A 6,896-nucleotide genomic window follows, 5' to 3' on the forward strand; every position below is an offset into this window, starting at 1 on the left:
AAGATAGCTTGGGACCTAGCAGATAGTGACTATGCAGTCAATGTTGGTTGGTTGAATGAAGGAATAAAGACAAACAGAAGATGAGCTGTCTCTGTTCCTTGTAGAAAGTAAAAGGAGAGACTGAGGGCGGGGGTGAGCAGTAGGGGAGGACGGAGCCCAGTGGAGTTTGGGCAGCTTTAGTATCTGGGCCAGGACTAGGGCAAGGAGAGAGAACAGAATTTAAGAGGGTCAAAAACCCCCATTCATTAAATGATATTTTATTTATTTGTTCATTCATTCATTCATTCATTCATTTAGTGAGGCAACCCTCGGTTGACCTCATAGATTGCAAGGGTCCTGTCAGTTTATAATCTCTTATCATTCATTCATTCATTCATTCATTTTACACCTACAGCACCTGGTCTTCCTAGGTGGTCTCCCATTAAAGTACTAACCATGCCCGACTCTGCTTAGCTTTCTAGATTAGATGGGATTGGGCTTGTTCAGGGTGGCACAGCCATAGACAATTAAATAATATTTTAATGAAGTAGTGAAAAATAAAAATGAAAAAATCCATGATGAATAAAATATAAAAGTTTTAAGTAAAGACAGTATTCTCCAAGAAAGACTAGAGGACGGAGTTGTTCAATGGAACTGGGAGCAATCACTTTGGTTTCTTTTGTCTTGGTGAAGACCGGAGGCTACGCTTTCTTGATTACTTTTTGTTATGTCTTCATCTTATCTTGGTCTTGCTAACCCCTGCTTGTTTCCTTAGAGTTATTAGCATTAAAGAATTTTCAGGATACATCAAAGGGTTGGGTGCTTTTTCAGGGACCAGGCTAAAGGAAGGAGTAAGCCTGCATGGGCAGGAATGGAGGAGAAAGGGGATGGCGGTGATCACAGCCCAGACCTCCGCCTGGTCCAGCCCCCTGAGATACAGAGAGGGGAAAAGCAGGAGCCTCTTAGTGAGGCTGGGGACTGAGTCATGACTGGAGACAAAGCTGTCTTTCTTCTCATCAGCTGTAGAAAAGTCCCTTCTGTGAATCAATGCAAGCACACCCGCCACCACTGAGATCTGCAAACATTTTGTCTCTTCCAAGTACATCCCGGCTCTCTGGCTAGGGTATTTTTCTTCCAGGGAGCAGAGGAATTCAGTACTGTGGGGCTCTAGGGAGAGGAGGAGATGAAAACAGCTTCCTAGAATTGACACAGTTGCCCCATCAACATGCTGTCTGCCACCTGGCGCAGGTCTCCTTCGGTCCCTGCCCCAACCCTGTCTGTGCTTGCTCTCAGAGAAGCCTTTCTCCCTCTGCCGGACACTCAGTGGTCATCTTTATTATTGTTCAAGATGCCAGTGACAGTGATGATGAGGCTGTGGTGCTACTGCTGATCATAACTGCCACCATTGGAGGACTTAGCGTGTATCAGGCCCTCTGCGGGGCATTTTGGGAATGTTTTCTCTCTCTAATCTTTACAGCAACCGCTACAAAGCAGGGATATTTGTGTCCTTCATTTACAGCTGAGGCAACTGAGCCTTAGGAGGATCAACGACTCACCCTAAGTCACACGGTTAGGAGGTCAGTCAGCATCTTCGTTAGGGAGATCACCATGCTGTGGGCAGGCCCAGGTCAATGAGAATGCAGTGGTTGCAGCCACTCTGGTCCACCTGCAGAGGGTGCTCTCACCCCATGGAACTGCCAGGGCTCCCTAACAGCCCTTTCCAACCTGCCCTTAGAAAGGGCTTATCTAAGCCCTCTTCCCTCTAAACCCTAACATATAATTAGACTTCTCAAAATATTCTCTCTGAGTGGGATGGGGACAATCATATGCTATAGGCTTCTCCAATTTCACAAGCAGCCTCTACGGAACTCCCGGAACAAAAGTCATGAGCCACTCCCACTCCAGATGGGACTGAGTGTCACACAGATGAAGTCAGCTCAGCTGCTGGGACTTAGCAAGTGGCCCAAGGCCTTCTGGGGACTGTCACGTTGCTGGGCCCTATAGCACGCCCCTCCCTGCCACCCACAATTACATTTCAACCACCCTACTAACCTCCGTGTCGCTCCCATTTGCCTGCCACATCGCCAGCATATTCTCAAATTAGCAGTTAATTTGGTTCTCTGGATGTGTGGATATGTGCTTTGTAAACAGAGTATGTGATAAAACTCCCTTTCCAGTGGAATCTGAATTTGGAGCACCCCCTTTCTATCAGAGACAGAGTCATGTAATGAAATGCAGAAAAGGAATGGTGGTAAATATTCCTTTTTAGCGACTACATATTGACTCACTGGCAACAAAACAAGTCAGAGGGATGCAGAATATTAAAAGCAAGTCAACCTTCTAGAGGGGCAGGGAGGTGGAGTGGTCAGGTGTGCAGGCCTTTGGGAGTTCAAATTCTGTTATATCAGCCATTTACTGTGTGACTTTGAGCAAATTGCTTAACTTCTCTGTTCATTAGTTTCCTGTTGTGTAAACCAGGGAGAAAGAATCATAGACATCTCACAGTGGGGAGTAAATGAAATAGTTTCTGCGATGCGCTATCAGCCTTAAACTGGTGGTGGGAAGCCCAGCTGGGGAAAGAAAAGAGGTATAGGAGAAATGTGACTTATTAGAGAAAGGAAATTATGCTAATCAGGATAGGAAAACTTCAGCATAAATAAAATGCAAAGGCTTTCAGGCAGCTTTAAACAATCATTTAAAAATACATATGTAATTAAATTCTCTTTATGTAAAAATTTCAAGCAATATAGATGAAATTTAAATCCCCTCTGCCATACTTTCTTTCCTAGAAGTGATCACTGTTGTCAGTTTCACGAGATTGCTTCTTCCATATCTTTTTCTTTGCCTGTATATACATATGTATGTTTCTACAGAAATTCATGGCTTTGCTTGATGTTCTTTTTTTTTTTAAAAAATAATAACATCGAGTGCTGTCTTGGAGCTTTTTCCATGTCAGCATACGTAGATCTATTTCATTTTATGTGCCGCAAAATATTTAATGTAGGAATGTACTGTGGTTTGATCATTTTCAGGTAGTTTCTTAAACATGTTTTTTCCTATTAGCTTAATAGCAATACAGAAATATATGTTACTGTCCTCTTTCTAAAATACAGAATTGGTCATGTGACTGCAGCTGCTCCAAACCTTCAGGGCATCCCCATTGGTCAAACCCTTGTATTTCCAGCATAACTTCAATCTATGATCACCATTTCTCAAACTGTCAGCCCTTTGTATCTCTACTCAGCTTGGCAGACTTTCCTTCCTTCTCTCCCCAGTCATTTGTTCCTGAATTCATTCAACAGTCATTTAGCCTAGCCCAAATAAACATTAAGGCTACCCCTGGTCACTCTTCCAGCCGGAAATAAGTACATATCTGTGTGAAACTACAGCGTTTTCTACCTTATTCATTTCTACCTTATTCAATATTTATCAAGTGCCTACTCCATCAGTCTGCCTCCTAGCTCTCCCGTCTCTCTCCTTGATTCAGCTGTCAGTCCCTTAAGGGCTGAGATTACGTCTTATGCGTAGGGTTTTCCAGGGAGAACAGATATCCTAGTTTGCCCAGCGTGGTTCTGGTTTTCATCTGCTATCTTGGTGGGATTATTTGTCATGCCTCCTTTCACTGTGGTTTAAATGAAAAATGATATAATCTCTTGAGTATTTCATCCAATAGATGCTTATAGCAAAAACAGAGAAAAAAAAATGAATGAGCGCATAAATGAATACGATTTAATTTTCATGGAATAGATGCCATCTTACTCTGAGCTCAAGCCTAGAGAGCATGTGCGATGCTAGGTAGAGGTCATTTCTCTCTGAGCTCTGTTGCCATTGAGGAGGTCATAGGAATCTTATAATCTCCAGACACCTTGCTTGCAGGTTGTGGGGTTTTCTTATCATAAGGTTGTAATAGGACATTTAGTATATTTAAAAATGACTGGTGTAAAGGCAACATTTATGAATAAAAGAATGATAACCGATTGAACTTGGGTTGGGAAGTTATTTCTGAAATGAGGTAGGTTGTCAAGAGCAGGGGTTTAGTGGTTAGGTTCACCTGGGTATGAATCCCATAAATTCTGCGGTATAACTTTGAGCAAGTCGATGCCTTTCTGAGCCTCAGTTTCCTCATCTATAAAGTGGAGGTAATAACCCCACATCTTTGTTGTGAGAATTTAATGAGATGATTAATGTAAAACATTAATCTGGACTATATGAAATCGACTCTGAGCATTTTGACCTTCGAAATGGCATTTTGTATAGTTCAGCCCGGCAGGTGCCTGGCATATGGTCAGTGTTTAAGAAATGGTGGCTATTATTACCTCATATCTGGTTGAGCTGATATTTCTGCTCCCATTGTCTGGCTGAACAGATGTTTCATTCTTTCATCCAAAACGTATTTGCTGAGCACTGACCCACCAGGTGCCAGGAATTGCCATCAGAGGAAAACAAAACATGCCTGTAACAGGTTGAATGTATCTCTTCAGTAGCACAGTAGTGTGAGAATAGGACCCTGAAATGCTGGTCAGAGACTGTTCTTAGAGAGTCATCTTGGGATATACCATGATAAAGTGGGCCTTAGCTTCTGGGGTGTGAGGGGCTGAGGCAAAGCAGGCTTGGCTTGAACTTGGCAGTTTGCTTTGAGGCTAGCTAGAGGACACCAGCCTTTTGCTTTCTCAGAGATCAGGGATGAGAAGGAGCCCAGCTGGCTGGGGGATGAAGCACAAATGAAAAAGCAGACTTCTCATATCAGCCAGGCTCGAGACAAAGCGGCAGAACTGAGCTTTCTGCCTGGGCATGTCCTTTTTCTGGTTGTCCAGCTGGAGAAAAGATTCTACATGCTGTCACTCACTGTATGTTTAGTTACCAATAACATTGCTATCAGTCCCCTGGGCCTAATGCCACTTAGATGAGGATCCTGGATAAGTCCCGCTGGGGAGGCAGAATTCATCTCTGGTTGCTCTTTTGTTAGGAGGGGAGGATCCCAATTCCATGGGCTTTTGGCTATTCCACGGTATGGCTCAGATCTGGAATGAAGGGGCTGGGATAATGAGGACCTCAATTCCCCTCACCTGGGATCCCAAGATAGCATCATCTTACATGAAAATGCAGACACAGGTTGTGTCCCAGGGAATGGTGAGAGGAAGGAAGCTAGAGGTGAGGGAGTTATGTTTTTCAAGGAACTCATAGGGTTCCCACCTTGACCTGGCCCAAGGCACTCCCCTTGCTGACAGAGAGGCCAGACCTGGCAAAGTGGTAGCAGTCATGGTTCAGGCGAGAGGACTTCCCGAAGGGGGCAGGGCAAGGCCCTGCACACCAGGGCCAGGGAGGGCCAGTGTTTACTTTATGCTTCTCTTTTGGGTATTATAATAATAAACTTTTGTTAGCCATTGCGGCCAGACTTGCTGTGGACTCTGAGGATTTAAGAAATGTGCCTATTTCTACCACTGGGGCTCAGCCTGGCAGAGAAGATTCTAGAACTATGCCTTTCAATATGGTAGCCACTGTAGCTATTGAGCAGTTATAATGTAGTTAGTCTGAATAGAGATTTGATAAAAGTATAACATATACATCAGCTTTTAAAGATTTGCTCTCAAAGAGAATGTAAAATATTTTATTAATATTTAAAAAGTTTTATAACATGTTGACATGAAAATAATCTGGATATATGGGGTTAAAGAAAACATATTAAAATTAACTTCGCCTTTTTTTTTTTACTTTTTAAAATGTGGCTACTAGGAAGTTTAAAATTACATATGTGGCTTGCATTATATTTCTATTGGAAAGGACCATTCTAGAAGTCTCAGGGTGACCTTCAGCTATCTTGAGGTGGGTGAGTAGCCAAGATGTGAAAATACCATCAGAATAGATTTAATGCACTAGCATCCTTTTGGGGGAGTCTCAGGAATAGGTGGGTCAGGAAACCCCATTGAATATTGGCCTAGCTGTGGCTTGGGCCACATTAGTTGGGTATAAAAGAGTGGGGGGAGGGGAAATGACTTTATAGGGCTGGACTTTTGAGTTAAGTCTCAGAGTAATAGAACTAGTAATTATCATTTTGCAATGACCCCTTAAAATGGCTGCACCAAAACATCAGTCCAGAAGCTCAAGATGGGGCTGAAGGGTGTATCCCCAGGTATATCCCAAAGAGTTTGGATGTGGCTTTTAGGTTCAGCAACCAATTAGGTAGCTCTCCTTTAGGGCCTTCAGAGTTGGTTCATAAAGACCGTGTTAGACCATGGTTATGTTGTATGGATTTTTATACCACGAGTCAAATCACAAATACCTATGTATAACAATTCCATATTATAAGGACATGACATTACTCAGAACAGTGGACACTGTTGATGCCCACCCCCAGCTCCTGTGACTTTATTGCTAATAACTACATTGCTGTGATCCTCTTTAGATGATTACACATCCATGGGTTACTGATGTCCCCATGCCCAGAGAGCCAAAGTCTCCATAGTCAGTGACTGATCTCCCTCTAGATGCGACAACTCTGATTTACCATATATGCTCCAGTGATGAGTCAAAGGCTGGACCTGAAATCACACTCTTGTTTGACTTCTTCCTTTTTCTATCCTGCTCCCTCCACTCCCTTCCTGGTTCCTCCTAGAGGCACTTCCTTAATAAATCACTTGTTCCTAAATGCTCAACTCGGGGTCTGCTTCTGGGGAAGCCCACCAGAAGAACATAATCAGATTTCATGGTGGGTATTAGTTTTCACCTTGGGCGGTCGCCATGTAATACACATCTACCGAGTATGTGTGGAATTCCAAACCCTTGAGATACCCTTGCTGAGAGCCTTGACCCTGTGCCCAGAAGAGCAGGGGCTGTAGGACCAACAGAGGGCCAGCGTGTGATCTTCATCACTCCAGGCTGTGACCGTGAAGCAGCAATGAACATCACACCAATAGACA

Source organism: Rousettus aegyptiacus, unplaced genomic scaffold, assembly GCF_014176215.1.
Source record: "Rousettus aegyptiacus isolate mRouAeg1 unplaced genomic scaffold, mRouAeg1.p scaffold_m13_p_1, whole genome shotgun sequence".
Classification (NCBI taxonomy): domain Eukaryota; kingdom Metazoa; phylum Chordata; class Mammalia; order Chiroptera; family Pteropodidae; genus Rousettus; species Rousettus aegyptiacus.